Below are 21,631 nucleotides of genomic sequence, written 5' to 3' on the forward strand. Positions count from 1 at the left end.
ATAGACACGGCCTTGCTTTATTGGATGTGAACCTCTAATATTTTCTACAAATAACAAGAAAATTTATTACTAACTTGCTAAAATAATAAAAAATTATGCAATAAAGGAAATATATAAATATAAAAAAAACCCCAAAATTCCAATATCCTGATTTAAAATTTCCAATATCTTGCTAAAACAATCAAAAATTATGCAATAAAGTTATAATATCCTGATTTTCCATGGGTTGTATGATTGCGTGTAGGTCGTTCAATATATCTTGAATCCTTGCGTGAAGTACACTTGCCGATTCTCCATCCATCATTTGGATGTTGTACAATTTGTTCATCAGCAGATCTCTCTTGCTGACTTTTGTATTGGAGGTGCCCTCGTGTAGTTCAATCAATCTATCCTAAAGGTCCTTTGCATTAATGAAGGGCTCGGCTTAGTTCAATTCTTTCTTGGTTAACCCACATTGCAAGGTCTGGGTTGCCTTTACATCTGCCTTAATCTTCTTTCTTATAGCAGCATCCCATTTGTCACAAGATTATGGTAGACCGTCATTGTCAGTCGGGATTGTGAATCCTGTCTGTATGACTATCCACATCTCCACTTGTGTCTTCAGGTGGTACTCAATTCTACCTTTCTAGTAGATGAAGTCCTCCCCGGAGAACAGCGGTGGCCTTGTAGTATTGAATCCTTCCTGATGGGCTATTTTTTCTAGCACACAGAAAGAACAAAGAAAATGGTTCCAAGACTTGGTCTTGGATTAGCAATGTGGTAGAAAAATGAAATAACTTTAAAAATTCAAAAAAAAATTTAAAAAACCTACTCAACTAGTGGTTGCATTGTATTTGAGCACCCCACTCTGATACCAATTGTAGGATTGAAGAGAATGCTAGAGGGGGTGAATAACGCAATTTGTAGTGTTTTTCCTTATTTTCGTAAAGTCTGTTTGTTTTTGTTCGTAAGTCGAATCGATCAGAGTTAAATAGTAGAAAAATGTTGCAGCGAAAATTGTAAAACACAAAGTTTTAAAATTCAAGGAGATCGGATCGGATCGGATCTTATCTAGGTGTCCGGATAAGAATTCAAGCACCCGAAAGGGTCTATAAAAGGGGCCTCTGCATGAAACACCAAAGAACAACTTCTCTATGCCACTTTTCATTCTACAGTTCTGCTGAAATTGAACGGAACCAGACTTGTACAACTGGGGAAGTTCCAGGAGGAGTGTGTATCGCTCAGGACTTCCGGATTGGCTATGACATAACATTTGGTTTATTCTTTTCTTTAGTCTTACATTTGTGTTTTCATTTATTATTGATTGGACTATAAGATGAATTTCTTCACCTCCAGACAAACGTTCGGAAAGGAGACCACTAGTGGATGAGCTCCTCTCGTACATAGGCCTTAGATGTACTAACCCTGGGAGGTTAGGAACCAAGTAAATCTGTATGTCCTTGTCTCTTTCTCTAATTTCGCTGCTAGTCTCTATAATAGAACGAACAAATGAAAATGATGAATGTGCTATTCACCCCCTCTAGTGCACCCACCGGTCCTACATCCTTATCGGACTAACCATCGGAAGGAGTACAAAGCTATAGGAAGAAGAAGAATGTGTGAGTTTGAGCTCTTTGATAGCATCAAGTCATATGATTGACTGCTGGATGAAGTCAACACTAAAGGGAGTTTGAATTTTGAAATTTTGGATTATTTCTTGAAGATTGATATAGATCAATGGTTTGTTCTAATGGAAGGATTTGAAGCCTCAATGCATAGCAAATAAAAACTCCTCAAGAAAAAGAAATAAACTGAGGAACAGCTTTAAAAATCGGAGACAAATGACAAGGTAACCAAGATGTTAATTACTCTGATTCCTAATGATATATTATGCAAGATAAGTCAATATCAGGATGCAAAGGAGCTATAGAGTAAGTTGGCCAAGCTTCATGAAGTTTCAATCTCAATTCAAAGTGAATATGAATCCAAAGAGGGAGACTCATTGGAACAAGAAATTGAGGATTCGAAAGTTGAGAAGTGCTCAACATCTGAGGAGGATGATATGGAATAAACTATTATATTAAGGATTGAGGTGAAGGGTAGAACATTGACATCAGAACAAGATGAATCATCCACATCCGGAGTCAATAAGGAAGATCATGCTACCTTAACAAGTCAAGAGAGCTCTAATTATGAAGGTATATCAATGTTAATTCATAAATATAAAAAATATATCATATGTTTTGAGTGTACGAACAAAGGACACTATAAGAGTAAGTGCTCACAATTAATCAAGAAGAAGGTTCAAATGACACCAAGACAAAGGAGAAGCCAAGAAAATTGAACCCTTTGTGAGAAAAGACAAAGAGCACATTGTGTGCTTCACATGCAACCAATGAGGACATTACTAAAATCAATGTCCAAGGGGAAGTCATCAAAACAAGAATAAAGGAAGGAGCTCAAACCTAGGGGGAGCACTTAAGCTAAATTCTATGGTATTATTTCATAATGCAATTGCCTTATATCATGATGAGTATGTTAGAAATAGATTTTATCATCTTGGTGCTAATTATCATGAAAAGAGGAAGCATTAGAGTTCTAAGGACAACTTTAGGTCATATCATGTCAAACAACGTAACTCTATCTAAGGATAGAAAAGATCTAAGTAAAATTTTTAAGAAGATTAGACATATACTTAGAAAAAGAAATATTAAAGGAAATCATGAAAAGTTAAGAATTAATGATTTGGAGAAAGAAAATCAAGTCTTGAGTTCAAGACTTGATAAATTGAAAATGACCCTAGAGAAAATGACAAACAAGATTAAAGGGTCCAAAAAGGAAAACCTAGATTTAGGTGAGCAAGAACCATCTAAAGGCAAAAAAAGGTTTGGGATACAAACCTTAATTTATGGAGAACATGTTCTCATATCATAAAGTTCCATATAGCTATAAAACTAACCCTAAGTCTAGGAGTCAAGTTAAGATTACAAGGGAGGTTATCTCTAGTGTTAACCTTGAAGAGACTAGCATGACTACGGCTTCTAAGAAGTCTCGGAGAGTCATTAGGAAGGTATCTAAGGAAGTTATCCCTAGTGAGTACCTAGTGCACCCAAGAAGCTCTAATAGGTATTGGGTTCCTAAAAGTGTGATCTCTTCACACTAAATGGGTAAAGGATGCACCAACCTTAATTGGAAGGATAGTTAACCCAACCATAGTGAAGTTGATATTTTAGGATATTTTTAAGGTATTGTGATATCTTAAGAATAAAAATTTATCCTTGAGGATCTTATAGTGTGCCAATAAAAAGTGAAGTCTTAAGATAGATTAAAATTGACACAAATAGAATAGAATCATAAAGTTGTCAAATATGGATTTTTGGCACAATTTGAGAAAGATAGTGTCACTTATGTTAAATTGCTTATTTGGCATAATGATTAGGTGATGATGTTAAGATTTCAAATCTAGGTATTTTCACACTATTATAGTTATCATGCTTGTGTATCCTATCACATGTCATTACATCATTCCATACATTTATCTTGTTATGATAATATGAATTGATATAGTCATGTCATATCATACATGGATCATTTAAGTTATGATGGATTTTTCTTTGAAGTTATGCATTTGATGTATGTCATGCTCATTTATATGTATTATTTCAATCGATTGTAATTAAGGATAAAAATGATATTATTTGATATCATTGGTAGGATGATCAAATCTAGAATGCATGATCTCTTCATTTTTAAAAAAATTAATTTTACATCTCATAAGAACAATAGGATTAGCTTGTGTATATATTGAGACACATTAAACACAAGTGAAATGTTACAAGGATGAATTAATTTCACGCTGCAATTTGATATATCAAATGAGCTTTAGTTTTCTCAAAGCAAATTGATTTTGTATTGGCCAATTATGGGGAAAGCTAATGTGCAAGTTATGTGCATTTAGCCTATAGATCATGGTTGAAAATTGATTTTGAAAATAATTTCATAAGTATTTTGAAAAACCTTGGTGAAGTCTATTTATTGATAGGAATAACCATTGACCAAATTGATACAAAATTAGAGTGAAATATTGAAGTATTTAATAGTTTTCAACTTTGTATCATTCTTTGAAAATAAGATATATTTTTTTAGAAAATTATTTTTTCTTGATATTATTTGACATAAGTAATATATGCAAGAAATTTTATAATTTTTTAAAAATCATAAAATTACTTATGCATTCTTGAAATTTGGTCTGAAAATTAAAAGTGTAGTTTTTTGTATCAATCGATGCAATTAGTAACCAATCGATTGATATTTATATTTTTCACTAAAATAGATTTGTTTAAGGTGTTTAAGCTCATTCCAAGTAATTTAGCTATCCCTAACTATATGATATGCTTAGATAAGCATTCAAAGATGTTTTTTCTTGATGAAAAAAGAAAAGGATGTTAAAAAGGGGAAGATGAGGATTTAAGGAGGAGGTTTAGATTCAAGGTTAAATTTTTAACCTCATGAGATAGACTTTGGGATTTTTTAATGGTTTAGGAACTCCAAAATTATTATTGGTGCAATGATAGAGATTAGAGCATGCTTTGAGGGGGAGGTCCATCTTAAAGGCATTAATTGGATATGAAGGTTAAGAATATAAGAATTTGAGGATAAGTGAATAAATGAAGGATTGTGTACTCTAGGATGAGCATTTGATGAAATAGAAGGTAGGTAACCTTCATTTGAGACGATTAGATTAGATAAGATGAATGAATCTTGAGAAGAGATTTTTTATGTGTGCCAAAGAGGGAGAATATAGGATTTAAGTTATGAAACTCACATTCATGATTTGGTATGAGAAGAAGGATGATGAAAAAGGTTGGGCTAATGAGTTAGCCTAACTTAAGCACATTATCAAACATCAAAAAGAGAGAGATTATTGGTACAATCAATCTCAGGTCAAGGTTGAACAAGTTGACTAAGATCAGCTTGACTTGAGTTGGATTTTGATATTTGATTAATATGTTGATTAGGTGTCAAGTATATCTAGGTTAACTAGATAGTTGACGGTGAAAAGTCCAAGTGGGTCATCGAAGATCAAACACTTGGCACGAGATGAGAACTCCAAGTGGGTCATGGAGGACCAGACACTTAGCACGAGATGAAAAGTCCAAGTAGGTTAACGTTGACCAAACACTTAATGATCAAAAGTCTAATAAGAAAGTTGGCAAGAAGAAAATCCAAGTGGGTCAAAGTTAATCGAGCACTTAGTGATTTGAAGTCCTAGTAGGTCAAGGTTTATCGGATGCTAGGCAATAGCGAAGTCATGGTAGGTTGAGGTCAACCAGATACTAGGCAATGAGGAAGTCCCGGTAGGTCAAGGTTGATCAGATCTTAGACTGTAAGATACGAGAAGTTTTGCCAGTAGGGGAGAAGGGAACTCATCTTGCGAAGACAAAATGAACAAAACTAATTTGGGTCAAATTAGAGATTGTTTTGTTAGTGAACCAAATGATTCAGTTTTGAACCAAATTGAACCAACTTAGTTTAGTTCATGATAGAAGAGGTTTTCACAAAATGAAAAAGATGAGGAGCTTCGTCTTGTGATGATGAATTGAACAAAATTGGTTTAGAGCAAATCGAAGTTCATTTGGTTAGCGAATCAAGTGATTTTGTATTGAACCCGGTTTGCTACAGTAATCGGTTCAATTGCTACAGTAAACTCTAGGTTTTAAGTCAGTTTAGCCCAAACTATAATCCCAGTTTAAAATTTACTGTAGCTCCTTGTTATAACTGAATCACGATTTCTCCGCCTACCCTTCTGCGCGACCCGCGACGCCGACGCCCGCATCCACCGACAAGGAAATCACAACCATCACACGATTTAAAGGAGGGCAGTCCTTCGCCACCTTCCTCATCCAGTCGCGATTCTTCCTCTCTGCCCGTGGAGATTCTTCCTCTCTGCCCAAGCTTGCAATCGACGTGCGTTTCCTCTACCGCGATCCTCCATCGCTATAGCCAAGATAGAGCAGCTGATGCCCGACGCCTGACGCCGCCACTCTGCACGACCGTCGATGGTGCCTCCGCCGTTGCCTTCCTTGTCCTATCGCGATCTTGTGCTGCCGTCGCCCTCTACAATTGCTAGCGCATGGAGAAGACCAGAGCCGCCTCTTCTTGTTACTTCGCCACCACTTGGAGATCAGGACCTGGATCCGGGCTCCTGTTCCCTCGAGAAGGTTCAATTCTTTCTGGGGTTTTCTTAATTTTGGGATGATTCTGTTGGGATTCCTATGAGGTTGAAGATAGGGATCTGTTCTTGGTTTCTTGGATGATTGGGTTTGAGTTTATTCGGTTGGAATTGTTCTGTAAATGGGATTGCCCTGTTTTCGTTGGATTGAGATTGGGTGCGGTGAGGTTCTGCTCGTAAGGATTGAGGAGGATTTGTTGTTTCTGTGGGATCGGTTCATGGATTGATCTGTTAATAGATGATTGTTGATCGATTAGCTGGTGGATTATAGGGTTTCTGTTGGATTGGCTTAGCTGGTGGATTGATTTTGTATTGCTATGGGAATCGATTAGGTTTAATTTAATGGTTTAGTTGTGCTAATTAGGTTTTGGCTAGGCTGGTTTTAGTTCAGTTATGGTTAAGTAAGGATCGAGCTTAATTGGGCTTATGTGATGAGTGGTGTTAATTGGACTTGGTTGGGTAATCCGACCGAGTTGTGTTAATTCAATTGGATTAGGTTAAATTCGGTTGAGGTTAAGAGTGAATTAAGATAAGTTAAGTGCGGGATTTATGTTGTTGAGAAATTTAATATATTGTTGTATTCAGTGGGTGTTATATATTGTAATCTGCAGGACCTTGATTTATGGATCCTGTTATACGGAGAGGTTCTGATTTTGACGTGCGTCTTACCAGGTGAGTACTCCTGTTCTTAGTCAACATAGGTCTTATTTATAGTGTATGATTTATTATCCGTTGTTAATTATCTTGTTGTTATCCTTATTACATTCATTGCTTGATACTTACTATTGACCTTGATATAATCTAGTTGCCATCAATACAGTTTCATTATTTGTTGATAATTTGTGATGACTTATTATGATTGATGTTGAGTATGTTAATTGAAGCCCTAGAGCCAATTATATGATGATTGACTAGGGACTTTTGTATCATATTATAATATTAATAAAGGCATAATTTTTTATTATTATACTTACTTTATGTTTGTATCAAATAACTAAGTATAATAATGTCCTTGGGTAGCTTGTTTTAATCTACATCATATCGATTGTTTGAGTAGATAGTGAGATGATGTAGAGAACACTACTCTTAATCATTCCTAGTCAAGCATTAATATTCAAGGATGATATAAATGCGTTGAAACTAGCATGTAGGTCAACTGAATGACTTGATCTCATAAGTCATGAATATGAGATATCGAGTTGATACATGGGTATACATTAGATAATGTATACTAAATTGACCCGCCATGAGAAAGTTTCATGGATCGTTATATGAGTGTCATAAACTTTCTCATGTGACTATTGGTATGAATAGTCCTTAGACCTGAAGTCACTACGGTTCCCTACATAAAGAGTTATGTACTTTGGTGTCGTCAAACATCACCCGTAACAGAGTGGATTATAAAGGCGATCACTGGGTATGTAACGAATTATGTGGAGAGATGTGATGTAGATGGGATCTATCCCTCCCATATAACGGGAGTGATATCTTGCGGCTTCTTGATAGAGTAGGACCATGAAATGCATGGGCATGTTCAAATGAGTCAATAAGAGATATTAAGCTCATTTGCTTGAGTGAGTCTACTTGGGGATCAAGAAACATAAAGATTGATAAGAGGATGACACGGTCTATTCCTCATTGATCAATCTAGATATCGAGGATAGAAGGACACGGTCATACATTATCATAGTCTCAAAGATTATGTCGGATCTCGGCATTCTTGTCACTTGGGTAGCAATGATGCATTGCTAGATGTCACTCATTGCTTATGTTTCTAAAATGGATTTTAGAGACATTGCCAATGTAACAAGAACCTATTAGGTCACACACAAATAACACTCTATTTGGAGATGAGTTCATTTTAGTTTGATGAAAGAAACAATTATGCTAATTGGATGGTCAAGGCTTGAGTTAGACTCAAGTTGGTTGAATTTGAGTTAGACTCAAATTAAACCAAGTTGATGAATGATGTTTAATTCATCATGCATGATTAATGTGGATTAATCATGTATTGAAGAAGATGAGGTTATCATGCATAGAGGTTATTGAAGAAGATGAGGTTATCATGCATGCTAGGATTCTTGTATACATCCCAATAAAGAGAAGACTTAGCACGACAAAGTTGAGGGAAACGTCTCAAGCGAGTGCAAGGAAGTGCACGACTAAGGGATAAAGGAAGAAGCTGAAAAAGAGAGTTTTCAGCTTAGGCAGCCGACTGGGGTTGATCTGAAGAACACACAACCAAGAACAGAAAGATCAGTCGAGTGGTACAGTCGATTGGGACCAGTCGACTAGCATTGGAGCAGTCGATTGATAGACTGCTGTTGGGCGATAGTTGGCAAATTAAATGCATATTTAATAGCCGTTGAAGCCCATAAGTCGACTGGCCCTAGGAGCAGTCGACTGGTGCACTAAATTTTATAAAAAGAGCGTTCAACGTCGCAGAGCTAGATACCTGATTATTTTATCTTCTTGATTGCTCTTTAACACTGTAGAAACTCTTTCTCTTCCTCCTAAATTTCACTAAAAATCTTGTATGAGGAAGAAACTCTGTTGTGAAGGTTTCTCCGCCTTCGAAGCGAGCTTCAAGAAGGAGGTTGTTTTCATAGTGGAATCGTCGGCTGCGTGTGTGGATCCTTGGATTAGTCACCTCGTTGAGGTGGATACCAAGTAAATCAAACCGGGTTAGTGTTTGGTTCTTTGTGCTTTATTATTATTACTTTGCTTCCGCTAACAATCTCGCAGAGAAAGATCAAAAAATGCTATTCACCCCCCTCTAGCGAACGCCTCGATCCCAATAAGTACTTCATAACTTTTACTGATGATATCAGTAGATACGACTATGTGTATCTTATGAAACACAAGTCAGAATCCTTTGAAAAGTTCAAAGAATTCAAGAATGAAGTATAAAACTAATTTGGCAAGAGTATTAAGATGCTTCGATCAGATCGAAATGGTGAATATCTTAGCCAAGAGTTTTGTGACCATCTAGCTGAGTGTGGGATCATATCCCAACTCACTCCACCTGGAACACTATAGTGGAATGGTGTATCCAAGAGGAGAAATTATACTTTATTAGATATGGTACGATCGATGATGAGTCAGACTGATCTACCTACTTCCTTTTGAGGATTCACTCTAGAGACGGCTCTCTCCACACTTAACCGCATTCCATCTAAAGGCATCATAAAGACACCATATACGATATGGACTAGGAAGAGTCCCAAGATATCTTTTATGAAGATTTGGGGTTGTGGGGCTTACGTTCGACGTCAAGTCTCAGACAAGCTAGGCTCCAAATCAGATAAGTATTATTTTATAGCTTGATGTGCGTAGGATGTATACATGTATTTATGCTTTATTTGCACATCTTTTTGAGCTTATTGCTAAATTCTTATGTACATTGCATCCCTTATTTATGCATTTAGGCACATATCTTACATTTCCTAGTTCGAAGATCTGCTCGTGCTTTTACATGTTTCAGGGTGGAAAATGGAGCAAAAACGGGCAAAACGGAGCATCATTGAAGATAAGGCAAGACAGGGCCGTGCCTCATAGGCACGGCCATGTCTACACAACTTCTGGCCGTGTTTCGGGCCGTGCCTCACAGGCACGGGCCGTGCCAGGCGGGCCGTGCCAAAATCCCCCCAGCAGCAGCCAGAGGCCGTGTCTCAAAGACACGGCCGTGCTTCAGAACAGGAACCAGACAAGTCATGGCCGTGCCTCACAAGCACGGCCGTGTCTTCATCATGAAGGAAGCACTGTTGATGGCCGTGCCCACCAGGCACGGCCGTGTGCCAAAACAGAAGGGTCTCTGCAGCTGGCCGTGCCTCAAAGACACGGCCGTGTCCAGCAAATGAGAAGAAGTCAGTCTTTGGCCGTGCCTCATAGGCACGGCCGTGCCTTCAAACAGAGAGAAGCCAAGTCTGGACCGTGCCCCAGAGGCACGGCCGTGCCCCAGAACAGAAGCTTCACAGCTGCAGGCCGTGCCCCCAAGGCACGGCCGTGCCTCCTCCTGTGCCCGACGCCAACACAAGGCCGTGCCTCCCAGGCACGGCCGTGTGCACGGGGGCGTGCTGCTTCCGTGACCTGCACTATAAATAGGTCCTTTATGAGACCTAGGAAAGGGGGGAGACCTTGGAGAGCCACCGGAGTTGTTCTAGAGCCGCCGACGCCTGTTTCGGAGGGAGATTCGACGATCCATCACCGATCCGACTGCTCCAGACCATCTTCATCCCATCTACGCCGAGATTTCAATCCAAGGAAGAAGATAAGTCGAGTTTCCTGCATTTCCTTGTTTTATTCTTGGAACGAGATGTACTCTTTCTTTCTTTTGGATTGTAATCTCCACGTTATGGAGTAGATTCCCTAGATTCTAGGATGTAGGATAAATCAGATGTAATGGATGATTGTATTTGGATTTGATTAATCTACCGTTTTCTATGATATAACTGTGTATTGTCTTGTGGATTTTATACTTGTGCTTGATGATAAATTGTGTGTGTGTGAATCCATGAGGGTAGGGATTTATTATGTATTGGGGAATCATTAGGCCGTACACCGGGGCGCTCTGTGACAGGGGGAATGCCTTGAACCGGGCGAGTTCCGAGGGGTTTCCTAATGCGTAGTTAAATTCCTATGAGAGATAGTTAGCGGTCATTCGTTATTGGGGAGAGATCCGTAAAAAGATATCCTGTGACAGGGGATAGGGTTCTTTTAGTACTCCGGGGCGCCTGAGTGACACGGGAATGCCTTGAACCGGGCTTCTAGAACCATTTCAAACCAATAACGAGTGACGTAAGAACACCAATTGCATTATTTCGAGGATACCTGACGAGGTTGAATTGGATAAATTGGTTAACATCCCTACAATTAGACAATTATTGAGGAAAGGTAGAGGATCCAAGTCAATCAATCCATTCTCTGAGGAGTCCGAAATCCTAGGATCGTTTCACCACATAGTGTCACAGTCGATCCCTTTCTCTGAATTCTAGGATAAAGCACTTTAGAACACTCCCATCTCCCCCACACAACTCATGATCAACATTCTCTCCACCTTTTTGTGCTAGGTATAGTAAGTAATTCCACGGTCCCTGTGGATTCGATCTTTTTATTACTTGACGACATTCCGTATACTTGCGGAACGCTATCATCGTCAAGTGGAACTGACCGAAGCTACCTCGCCACATCCTAGACTAGTTAGACCAAGGTTTCTCAAAAAATTGGTTAAGGTTATAATTTCTTGAATCAGTTTTATCTTAGAATGTGGTCGTTGTTCTAATACCCAAGAAGACCCTTGTACCTCGCCACTGCTTGGAAAATAATTTTTTGAAATGTGGACTTAATTGATTGACGGTTAAACCTGAATCTAACACAAGGTCAAACAATCATTAGAAATTAACTTAAATTTAATAAAGATAAAATTGATAACTCATCTCACAAAACCTATAAGGTTACCCGTGTATGTCATGTGTTGCAACACTTAGAATGGGTGAGATGTAAGGACAATTAAAGTACAATGTTTTGAAAAAGATTTTTAAAAATTATTATAACTATTTTTATAAAAACTATTTTTAAAAAATTGATATTTAATTGAGATTCGTGCTTGCTGGGTGTATCTATACTATATTTTTTAAAACATTATATATTTGAAAACTTGGTTGACCAACACATTAGACACAAACCTCTAGGTCAACACTAAGTCTAAGAACTCTAAGACACATAGGCAGAAAATCCTTGTGGTCAACAAGGATGTCCTAAGAGAGTATCTAGTTCAGGGGGAGGTCATTCTTGAAAGACTTATATTTAAGGACCTCTTAAATCTAACAAAAAAATGCTAAAATTATTTTGGAAACTATTTTTTGCAAGATATATTATAAACCCTAAGACACATAGGGAGATTGCCTTGTGGTCTACAAGGAGCCCTAAGGGAGTGTCAGATTTAGGGGGAGTCTAAGTTTAAAAGTTTAATTAAAAATTATCTTTTAAAAATTATAAATTATTTACTCTATTTGATTTAGATTAACCTCTAAAGACATTTAGGGAGTTTGCATTGTGATTAACAAGGAGCCCTAAGGAAATGTCAGATTTAGGGGGAGGTCCAAATTGAAGGAGTAAAATTATTTCAAAATCTATATATTTTTTATAAAAAAACTATTTTATATATTATCTTTTTTGGTTTGGGTCAAACCCTAAGGCATTTAGGGAATTTACCTTGTGGTTAACAAGAAGCCCTATGGAAGTGTCAGAATTAGGGGGAGGTCCAAATCGAAAGAGTAAAATTAATTTATAAAATTATTTTCTCTGAAGATTATTTCAACATAATATTTCAAAAATTATTATCCATTATTCTTGTAATTTGGATCAAACCCTAAGACACACAGGGAAAGTACTTTGTGGTTAACAAAGAACCCTGAGGATGTGTCAGGTTAAGGGGGAGATTTTGATAATGACTAGTTGTTCAAAAACTATCTATTTTTAAACACTTATTTTGAAAACCCTTTTGAAAAATTATTTTAAGCTATTTTAAACAATCCTTTTCATAAACTATGCTTATTTTAAAAATCTATTAAAATTGTTTTTAAAACTATGAAGCTATTTATCTTGAAAAAGTTTTCATGGAACTTATTTGTCAAAATCTACTATGGTCTTTCAAGATATGTCAAAACTTAGTTGTGACCATAGACGTTACCATTATTGTTGATGCAAGAGTGAATGAACTTAAAACTTAAAATCTTTTTGATGTATGAAAAGGGGGGAGAAGGGAACTTAAGTTAATCATATAGAATTCTCCCAGATAATTAAACCCTGGCCTATATTAACTTAAGAAATTGTCAAACATCAAAAAGGAGGAGATTGTTGGTGCAAGAAGCACTAGATCCTTCCTAGGGTTTTGATTTTTGACAATATACCTAAGTCTGGTCAGTTTGACCAAGGGTTGATCCAAACAGGACTTGATGTTTAGATATGTGGAAGTGAGTGAAGTCTAATCAGATGACTAGCAAGAAGTCCTAATCGGTTACACTAGGCAATGGAAGTCCTGATCTGGACGATCGGGCAAGGGAAGTCCTGGTGAGTGAAGCTAGGCAAGGGAAAGTCCTAGTTGCGGCTAGGCACGAGCAAGACCTCCATGGTTAACCAAGAGGAAGAAGAAAATCAATTTGATTTTTTGCCATGTCATGGTGACATGGCATGGGGGCCGGTCAAGCATTGGTTGATGATGATCCACATCATCAAAATGCCACATCATCAAGCCTATTAGTGGAGGCAAGATCATGGCATGGCATGGAGATCATGGGTAGTTACAACATGTAGTGGCCGGCCACTACCATTTTAAAAGGGGGAATGAAAATTGTTTTCATTCAATCTTTTTCATTTGTTCTTCTTCTTGCCGTGAACTTCTTCCTCTCCCTCTCAACTCACTGACCGAACCTAGCAAAGGGCGCTAGCACACTCTAAGGTTCGGTTCCTCCATCAATTTGTCCGTGTGGATACCGATAGAGAGAAGGCGCGTGACTTCTTCGAGATCCGGCGAAGAACGGAGCGTGCGGGATAAGCGAAGGGCTTCGCAACTAGGGTAAAACTCTAACCATGTAGATCTAGTGTAGATCTAAGTAGAAACAAGTTTCGTATAATTTTTGTTTGCACGAGATCCTCGGTTAAGGGCTACGGGGTTTCCGCAACGCAAAATCAGTTTTTGCAACCCGTAAAACCCAACAGGGGATGCTACACGAGCGGACATGCCCGTGCTGCGGCAGCATTTGCAGGCGTTGACGGATGATGGGGATGCTACACGAGCAGATGTTACCAATGGTTGCGTGATTGTTGTTGATGCATCCATACTGATGTCCACCGACATTGGTTGACATTGGTGGATCTGGATGATGCTAGAGGATCATGGAGATAGAGCTGGGAGGATCTGACTGATGGCTGGAGGGCTACCCTCATGCTTTAGAGGGATGGCATGGCTACCTGCAAAGGACATGGGACGTTGACTTGTTTTGTACACATGATATAATGAGTGACATTGAGATGGAGAGCTATAGTGATGGATATGGTACTCATGTGAGCACATGTACAATATACCTTTGGTGATTGCTTAGATATGACAGTTCGTCAGACATGATATGAGCCAACGCCATTGGAGCTCCTGTATTTTTGTGCATTTTCTTTGATGATATATATATTACCTTTCATCAAATAAAAATCTGAAAGGTACACGCAGACTTCTTTAATTTTCTATAAATTTTAATTTTCCACCATACCTTATACGCTGTTATTTTTTATCTATGCATACGTGTGATGTGATAATTACTGTTAATTATTTGTTTATTTTTGTTGTGCACGTTTGAAAAATGTGTAAACATGCGCATTGCATCGGGACGATCCCAACATACAGTCCGAGTAAAGTCACTTCAAAAGGAGTTACACTCTTTAAGGAGAAGACTAACCCTAGTTCCTCAACAAGAGATATTCAGAGTGGAACTTTGACTCAAGTCCAACAACTTGAGAAAGAAAATTTTACCCTGAAAACTAAGGTTGAGGATCTCAAAAGATCGTTGGAATGGTTCACTTTGGGCTTCAAGTATCTTAATATGATGCTTGAGACTCAAAGGTCATATACAATCAATCCGAACTTCGACACAAAGCAAAATTATAACATAGATCTTATATTTCCTTAGTCATTCAAACCTACAAACTACGAGTCTAAGCATGGGTTCACAAGTTCAGCTTGATTAATCAAGTCAAACTGAACCAATATTGGGTTCCCAAGGATCAGATTCATTATCTGACTAGATCCAACAAGGGTCATGATCCAGAGGGAGCCAAAACAAAAACCATCTTAGCTAGATGAACTAGTATTCATATTTTATTTTATTTTTTATTTTCTTGATTTTTTTTAAACTTAGAATGAATCTAGGATAGATAAGGATAAAGGCTTGACTGACACTTGTCTAACTTAGTATTAGAGTAGAGCGAGATGATAGTAAGTTAGAAAAATTTGGTCTATAATTAAGTGGGGTAAGGAGCACCCTACTTGATCTGCTTAGCTAAGTGAAACTAATTAAAGCTACCTCGCTAAATCCTAAACTAATTAGTGTAGGGAATTCTATGTGATAAATGATAAATTGCATCGGAAAAAGGATCCCTTGAGTCATCCATGCGAAAGAAAACTCATACAAGTTAGATCTACAAAATCCTATCCAATAGGGAATACCTTTGGAGTGTGCCCTTCGCTTATCCTGCTTGTCCAAAGTTAGTCGGATCTCTTGCATGTTCAAGTGTCTGTGCCTCTATGCATATCCACATGAACACTCACTTTTTGGAGAAACTTTTGGTTGTACTAGCAACCCCTCTTGTGAGTCTTGACCAAGAAGAACATCTACTAGAGTTTTTGGAAAAAAAAACTCTTTTATACTCAAGCCATGAATACCAAAGGTTTTTAGGCTTTTGGTATTCCCTCATCAATGCATGATTAATCCTTATTAATCATGCATGATGAAGTTACCTTCATCTTCTTCAGTGCATGATTAATCCACATTAATCATGCATGAATCAAATTCATCAACTTGGTTTAATTTGAGTCTAACTCAAATTCAACCAACTCGAAGTCTAACTCAAATCTTGGCCATCTAATGAGCTTAATTGTTCTTTTACTCAAACTAAAATGAATCCATCTCCAAAATAGAATGTTATTTGTGTGTGACCCAATAAGTTCTCGTAACGTTGGCAATGTCTTTAAATTCCATTTTAGAAACATAAGCAATGAGTGACATCTAGCAATGCATCATTGCTACCCAAGTGATAAGGATGTCGAGATCCAATATAGCCTTCGTGACTATGATAATGTATGATGATAGGGCTGTCACAAGTATACGATCGTCGTCAAGTAATAAAAGATATTGAATCTACAAGGACCGTGAAATTTAATCAATAAACTTTATACAAGAAGAGTTGTGGAATCTCGGTTCATAGGTTGAGTGATGGGGGAAGAGAGAGAGTATTCAATTAATTAAACCTCAATCGAAGAGAATCAACTAGGTGACGAAATTTGTGAAACGATCCTAGGATTTCAGATTCCTCGAGATTATGATTGATTGATCATGAATTCCTTACCATTCCTCAATGATTATACTAGTGCAGAGATTCTAACCAAGATATCCAATCAGACCTCGTTAGGACCTTTCAGAATAATCATGACTCCTCTATTGTTACGACTACTAGTTCGAGATGATACCTAGATGGCCTGGTTAATAGCTCTACCACTGTCACCGGGCACTCCAGCAAAACTACTGGTATCCTACTCACTGTCACCGAGTATCTAATTAAGGACCTCTTCCTAGCAATCAATAACCGTTAACTATCTCTCACAAGAATTCATTATAGTCTAAGGATCTCCTCGGAAAGTCCAGTTAAAGGTATATCTTCTGTCATAAAGCTCCCCGATCATACGATCCTAAGATTTCCATTAAACTATAACTCATCCTCATCCATATGAAATCAAGCCACACAAACATATCATCAAATGAGTTCAAGGCATAGATTCATAATTAAAGCAAAGCACAATCAAATCATAGAACATGGCAAATAACAAATTCATAGATACAATCATCCATTTACATCTCGATTCCTCTTATATCCTAGAATCTAGAGATCTACTCCGTAATGGAGGAAATACAACACAAAGAAGGGGTAAAACAATTCATCTTACTCCTAGATCTGAAAGAGAAAAAGCAGAAAGACTTATCAATTGGCATAATCTTCCTTGGACTGCAGTCTCCACGTCAATGGTGGATGGAAAATGGCGGAGCAGGCCTCACGGATGAATGGATCGTCGAATTCTTCTTCAAAATGCGGCAAAGTTTCCTTGATTTAGCTCTGAGAGCTCCCCCCCCCCCCTCTTTTTTCATGGTTATTAGAGGGGTATTTATAGACCCATAAGTCACACGGCCGTGCCTCATGGCACGGTCCAGAGCACGCATCTTCTTCCCGTCACGCGATCGTGCCTAATAGGCACGACCTGAAGAAGTCATCGCTTAAGAAATCTGGCATGGCTGTGCCTAATTGGCATAGCTTGAAGAAATCGTCTCCCTGGAAAATAGGCACGGTTGTGCCTTGTAGGCACGACCATGCCTTGTAGGCTTGATCTTACCGTGGCTCTTCTCAACTGGTGAGACACGGTCGTGCCTTTTAGACACGACCCCAAGCTTTCTTCAGGAGGCATGGTCGTGCCTCCTAGGCACAACCCTAACTGGTTGCTCCTCAGGTGTAAAGACACAGTCGTGCCTTGTAGGCACGACCCGGTATTCCTTGGCATTGTTGTGAAGCACGATCGTGCTTTTGGGCATGGCCTGAAACAGCTGGACTTCAGATTGGTTGGCACGGCTATGTGTCTTGGATATGATCACTCTTCTTGGCTTGGATAAATGAAACACGACCGTGCCTCATAAGCATGGCCTTGTTTTGCCTTCTTTTGTTCTCGCCCTATTTTGCTCCAATTTCATCCTGAAAATACACAAAAAATAAGAGCAGACCTCCGAACTAGAAAATGGAGAAAACATGCCAAATGCACGAATAAAGGATTTGATAAACAGAATAATATCATGAAATGCATAAAGATGTGCAATAAAAACAATACAAACATATATATACCTTATGCACATCACACCCCCAGACTTAAACTTTTGCTTGTCCTCAAGTAAAAACCTGCATCTAGATTCAAGTAGAAGTACATAACAACATTATAATTCCTAGCAGCATCATAATTCCTAGCACATCATCAAAACTTATTAAACAATAACAATGGTGAGCATGATACTTAAATCATTAAGACAAGACCTAAGAAAAAGTTCTCCATGCTCAGTGTAAAAGTGGCCTTAGTCAATTTAGTATCAAAACATTACTTAAAGTCAAGTCATCATGCTACCGTGTTCCTAAATATTTCCAGCCTTAGACACTTACCTGCCCTAGGCTTGGTTCATTCCTTCCATTGCATAAGGTCTCAAAGGATTACCTTAAGATCAAGTGAAATATAACATTTATTTCCCCAATAACCTTATTGGTCTTAAAGGGGTAATTGAAATGCTTCCACTCTCAAAACTATTTTTTCACCCCTTTTTTTTCTTTTTATTTGTTTGCATTTTTAAATTATTGGAAGTAAAGTAAAGAAGTATTTTTTTTCAAGATTTAATATTTTTTCAAAAGAGCTTAGATGACTTCAGTTGGTCCAATAACCAAAATACAATGGAAGATCACCATGGAAACACTGGTACTAATCCGGTCTCATGAATCATGACTAACTTTAGAATTAATCAACCTCCTAGATTAGGTAATAATGTAAGAGATCCTTAAACTAGGCCATGTCTCAACTTTTTAAGATATACTAGTTCACTTCCTATTATTGAAGATAAGAAAAGACAAGTACTACGAATACTAGCTACTAGTATCAACAACTATCATCTAGAAATAAACATGCTAGAATTTTCACAAAAGGACAAACTTGTTGGTGCAAGAAGCACTACATCTTGCCTAGGGTTTCGATGTTTGGCAATACACCTAAGGTCTGGTCAGTTTGACTAAGGGTTAACCCAAATAGGACCTGATGTTTGGGTGTGTGGAAGTAAGCAAGTTTAGTCAGTTGACTAGCGAGAAGTCCTAGTTGGTCAAACTAGGCAGAGGAAGTCCTGATCTGGACGATCAGGCAAGGGAAGTCTTGGTGAGTGAGGCTGGGCAAAAGTCCTAGTTGAGGCTAGGCAAGGGAAAGTCTTAGCAAGGTCGAGTGCACCAGGTGCAAGTCCATGCAATATCGAAGGACAGAGAAGCATGGCAAAAATCCAATCAGTATCGAACGATTGAGAAGGATGGTGAAGTCTGGGAAGGCCTGGAGGATCTTTTCACAGCAGAAGTCTAGGCTGGTCTGGAGGACCGAGTCGCAACAGGAAAATCCTAGGGGGGCTGATGGCTAAGCAAGAAGTTCACAAGTCTAGGTGACTTGGTGGCAAAACTTCTCCCGAGGGGAGTGGATAAGGGCACGTTCCTAGGGTGGAACAGTAGGCGTCAGACTAACCTAGGATTTCGGTAGAAATCTAAAGTTAGACCCACATATAAGGTTTAGGATGTTTTGTTTGCTTTTATGCTTGTCTTGTAGGAACCAGGAGCTGGAAGCAAGAGGGAAAAGCAGAGGTGAAGCAAGCAAAGACAGCTGAACCAAGTCAACTCAGGTCAAACTTGAGTTGAGTCGAATGGAATGAAGAATTGAGTCAACTGGACACTTGAGTCGACCTGAAAGAGCCATTGAGTCGACTGGACCAGCAGATAACGTAGCGGGCAGATCTATCGGTAAGTTGCCACGTCGGATGGAGTCGACTCGGATCGAGTCGACCGGAAGACAAAGTCGCCGCGCTGAAACAGGATCTCGCTGAGTTAGAGTCGACCGGAGGAATAGTTGAGTCGACTCAGAAGGACTATAAAAGGAGGCTTCGACCAGCAGCTTGTGCAATCAATTCCATACGCCTTCTTTCAACAAGCGTTGCTACCGAAAGTGAACGAAACCAGACGGTTGCGGCTGGGGAAGATGTTAGTAGTAGCCCCAGAGCCAATTATGTGATGATTGACTAGGAAATTTTATATCATATTCTATTATTAATAAAGGCAAGACTTTTATTTATTATACTTATTTTGTATTTGTGCCAAATAACTAAATATGATAATGTCCTTGGGTAGTTAGTTCTAATCTATATCATATCGATTGTTTGAATCAATAGTGAGATGATATAGAGAATACTACTCTTAATTATTCCTAGTTGAGCATTAATATTCAGGGACGATGTTAATGCGTTGAGACTAGCATGTGGGTCAGCTGGATGACTTGATCTCACAAGTCATGGATATGAGATATCGAGCTGACACATGGGTATAGATTAGAGAATGTATACTGAATTGACACGCCATGAGAAAGTTTCATGGATTGTTATATGAGTGTCATAAACTTTCTCATGTGACTGTTGGTATGAATAGTCCTTAGACCTGAAGTCACTGCGGTTCCCTACATAAGGAGTTATATACTTTGTGTAGGGTCCTAGGAATCAAAATATCTCCACAATGACATGATATTGTCCACTTTGGGCCTAAGCCCTCATGGTTTTGTTCTTGGGCTCAACCTAAAAGGCCTCATGCCAATGGAGATATCTTTCATCCTTTTAAACCCATGATATTTTCCATGTGTTTTAGATGTGGGACTATGTTTGCACTCTTACAACCCAACACTTTGGTATCGTCAAACGTCACCCGTAACAAGGTGGACCATAAAGGCGATCACTGGGTATATAACAAGTTATGTAGAGGGATGTGAGTGAAGTAGATGGGATCTATCCCTCCCATATAACGGGAGTGATATCTTGCGGCCTCTTGATAGAGTAGGATCACAAAATACATGGCCATGCTCAAATGAGTCAATATGAGATATTGAGCTCATTTGCTTGAGTGAGTCTACTTGGGGATCAAGAAACATAAAGATTGATAAGAGGATGACACGGTCTATGCCTCATTGATCAATCTAGATATCAAGGATAGAAGGACATGGTCATACATTATCGTAGTCACGGAGGTTATGTCGGATCTCGACATTCTTGTCACTTGGGTAGCAATGATGCATTGCTAGATGCCACTTATTGCTTATGTTTCTAAAATGGGTTTTAGAAACATTGCCAACGTTACAAGAACCTATTGGGTCACACAAAAATAGCACTCTATTTGGAGATGAGTTCATTTTAGTTTGACTAAAAGAACAATTAAGCTCATTGGATGGCCTAGACTTGAGTTAGACTCAAGTTGGTTGAATTTAACTTAGACTCAAATTAAACCAAGATGAATTTTGATTCATCATGAGGAAGTTACATGCATGGAAGTTACCATGCATGGAGGTTATTGAAGAAGATGAGGTTACCATGCATGGAGGTTATTGTAGAAGATGAGGTTACCATGCATGGAGGTTATCATGGCTTGGGTATAAAAAGAGTTTTTCTACCCTAAAGTGACATAGTTGAAAGTTCATCTTCTTCTCTCCTTCTTCTTGGCCAAGATCTAGAACAAGGGTTGCTAGCACAACCAACTTTCTCCAAGAAGTGAGTGTTAGTGTGGATACGCATAGAGGCACGGACACTTGAACGTGCTAAAGATCCGACAACCTTTGGACGAGCAGGATAAGCAAAGGGGGGTTAGGAACCAAGTAAATCCCCGCGTGTCCCCCTGCTTTGTGTTTGATTTCCGCTGCTTAGTCTTGTTATAGTGAAACGAACGAATGATTTTCAACGAACGCCAACATGCTATTCACTCCCCTCTAGCGCATATCGGATCCTACAATTGGTATCAGAGCCGACGCGCTCTTGATTGGACTAACCGCTAAGGGAGCAAGACAACGAA

At 38.6% G+C, this 21,631-nt stretch overlaps 1 protein-coding gene across 1 annotated transcript in view; it reads left to right on the forward strand.

The window, feature by feature from the left end:
- LOC141812357 (uncharacterized) overlaps positions 1-21,631 on the forward strand; it is an 86,837-nt gene that overhangs the window by 53,251 nt on the left and 11,955 nt on the right. The window lies entirely within an intron of this gene.

This window comes from Curcuma longa, chromosome 18, assembly GCF_044706935.1.
Source record: "Curcuma longa cultivar G26 ecotype Majalengka, Jawa Barat chromosome 18, ITB_CL_G26_1.1, whole genome shotgun sequence".
Taxonomy (NCBI): domain Eukaryota; kingdom Viridiplantae; phylum Streptophyta; class Magnoliopsida; order Zingiberales; family Zingiberaceae; genus Curcuma; species Curcuma longa.